The following is a 3,362-nucleotide window of genomic DNA, read 5'->3' on the forward strand; positions in this document are numbered from 1 at the left end:
ACAACTTGACTCAAATAAACTAAGGTAATAGAATGGTTATCAACTACTCTTATAGCATTAACAATGACCATCATGACAAGTTTAGGTCATGATTAGTTATGTTTATGTTGTTTCTTATGTATACTCATGTTCGTGTCGTGACTATACTCATGTTATGTCTGTATCAACTCGTGACCTTGTTACGATCGTATAAACTCATAATCATGTCGTGATCGTGTCGTTTTGTGTTTGTGTTTGTGTCGTGTCCTACCACAACACGGGTGAGATATTATTGTATCATGTCGCTCCAGACTAATATCGAATTGCATCGTGTCAATTCGTATTGATCTAGCCTATTGTCAAGCTCTAGACTGGACATGCACAAATAAATGACCATATTGATAGCCTCTATTACTACTATCAATAGATAAAAGTAATAGATATGGTGGGAGTCTTTTCCTGATACCCAAGGCTAGAAAACTTCAAGAAGTTCCACAGTGATGCATCGTGTTAGTTCGTAAATATCTAACCCATTGCCCAGTTCTAGATTAGGCACGCCCAAATAAATTATCATACTGATGGCCTTTATGGCTGATATCAATATATAAATTAATTAGACATGCAAAGAGTCTTTTTGGATTCTTAATGCTAACAAGCTTTAAAAAGTCTCACGTTGATGCATAAAGTCACAACTTGACTCAAATAAACTAAGGTAATAGAATGGTTATCAACTACTCTTATAGCATTAACAATGACCATCATGACAAGTTTAGGTCATGATTAGTTATGTTTATGTTGTTTCTTATGTATACTCATGTTCGTGTCGTGACTATACTCATGTTATGTCTGTATCAACTCGTGACCTTGTTACGATCGTATAAACTCATAATCATGTCGTGATCGTGTCGTTTTGTGTTTGTGTTTGTGTCGTGTCCTACCACAACACGAGTGAGATATTATTGTATCATGTCGCTCCATACTAATATCGAATTGCATCGTGTCAATTCGTATTGATCTAGCCTATTGTCAAGCTCTAGACTGGACATGCACAAATAAATGACCATATTGATAGCCTCTATTACTACTATCAATAGATAAAAGTAATAGATATTGTGGGAGTCTTTTCCTGATACCCAAGGCTAGAAAACTTCAAGAAGTTCCACAGTGATGCATAAGGCCACAACTTGACTTAGATAAACTAAGGAGATAGAATGGCTACCTACGCTCTCTAGGCATTCTTGATAAAAAATAATAATTTGTCCAACTACTCTTATAGCATTAATAATGACCATCATGATAAGCTTATGTCTTGTGATTAGTTGTGTTTATGTCGTTTCGTGTGTATACTCATATTTGTGTCGTGACTATACTCGTGTTGTGTATGTATCGACTCGTGACTTTGTTATGACTTATGATCGTATAAACTCATAATCGTGTCGTCTCGTGCTTATGTCTTGTTCATCCATGACCTGAATAAGATAATATTTTATCATTTCATTTCGTACTAATATCGTCTTGGATCGTGTCAATTCGTAATTATCCAGCCCATTGCCCAGTTCTAGACTGGACACGCCCAAATAAATTATCATATTGATGGTCTTTATGGCTGATATTAATATATAAATTTAATAGATGTGCAAAGAGTCTTTTTGGATTCTCAATGCTAACAAGCTTCAAAAAGTCTCACGTTGATGCATAAAGTGACATCTTGACTCAAATAAACAAAAGAAATAGAATGGTTACCCATGTTCTCTAGGGCATTCTTGATGAAAAATTTTAATCTGCCCAACTACTCCTATAGCATTAACAATGATCATTATGACAAGTTTAGGTCATGTGATTAGTTGTATTTATATCGTTTTGTGTATATATTCATGCTCATGTCGTGTCTATACGTGTGTTATGTATATATCGACTCGTGATCGTGTTATGATCGTATAAACTTATAATTGTGTCGTGATTTTGTAGTGCCGTGCTTATGTCGTGTTAAACCACGACCTAAGTGAGATAATATTGTATCATGTCGTTTCATACTAATATCGTGTTGAATTGTGTCGGTTCGTATTGATTCAACTCATTGCCCAATTTTAGACTAGACACGCCCAAATAAATTATCATATTGATGGCCTTAATGGTTGTTATCAATATATAAATGTAATAGATGTGAAAATAGTCTTTTTTGAATACTCAATGCTAACAAGCTTCAAAAAGTCTCATGTTGATGCATAAAGTCACAACTTGACTCAAATAAACCTAGGAAATATAATGGTTGTCAACTACTCTTATAGCATTAACAATGACCATCATGACAAGTTTAGGTCATGATTAGTTATGTTTAGGTTGTTTATTGTGTATACTTGTATTTGTGTCGTGACTATACTCGTGTTATGTCTGTATCAACTCGTGACCTTGTTACGATCGTATAAACTCATAATCATGTTGTGATCGTGTCGTTTTGTGTTTGTGTCTTGTTCTACCACAACCCGAGTGAGATATTATTATATCATGTTGTTCCATACTAATATCGTATTGCATCGTATCAATTCGTATTGATCTAGCCTATTGTCAAGCTTTAGACTGGACACGCATAAATAAATGATCTTATTGATAACCTCTATGACTGCTATCAATAGATAAAAGTAATAGATATGGTGGTAGTCTTTTTCTGATACCCAAGGTTGGCAAACTTCAAGAAGTTCCACAGTGATGAATAAGGTCACATTTTGACTTAGATAAACTAAGGAGATAGAATGGCTACCTACGCTCTCTGTGCATTCTTGATAAAAAAAATTAATTTGTCCAACTACTCTTATAGCATTAGCAATGACCATCATGATAAGCTTATGTCTTGTGATTAGTTGTTTTTATGTCGTTTCATGTGTATAGTCGTATTTGTGTCGTGACTAATGTTGTGTATGTATCGACTCGTGACTTTGTTATGATCGTATAAGCTCATAATTGTATCATCTCCTGCTTGTGTCGTGTCCAATCACGACTCAAGTGAGATAATATTATATTGTGTCATTCCGTACTAATATTGTGTCCGTTAGTATCGGTTCAGCTCATTGCCAATACTAATTATACTTTCTCAACAATAATGTTCATGATCCTTAGAACAACAAATTAAACCCACTGTCCAAAATGTTACTCCACTTCATTGGTTAACACTATTTTTTTATCCATTTAAATTAAAATATTTTTTAAGTAAGAATTTAATTGTTAAATTAAATTAATTTATTTAATAGAAGTGGTAATGTTTTTTTCAATAAAGAATAATTTAGTCTTTTTCAAGGCAATTGGCGTGTTGGATTTAACCATTGGCATTGACGAAGAAATATGTTACTCATCAAGACTAATACTAAAATAATGAATAGTCTGATCTC

Source organism: Impatiens glandulifera, chromosome 1 (genome assembly GCF_907164915.1).
Source record: "Impatiens glandulifera chromosome 1, dImpGla2.1, whole genome shotgun sequence".
In the NCBI taxonomy this organism is placed as follows: Eukaryota; Viridiplantae; Streptophyta; class Magnoliopsida; order Ericales; family Balsaminaceae; genus Impatiens; species Impatiens glandulifera.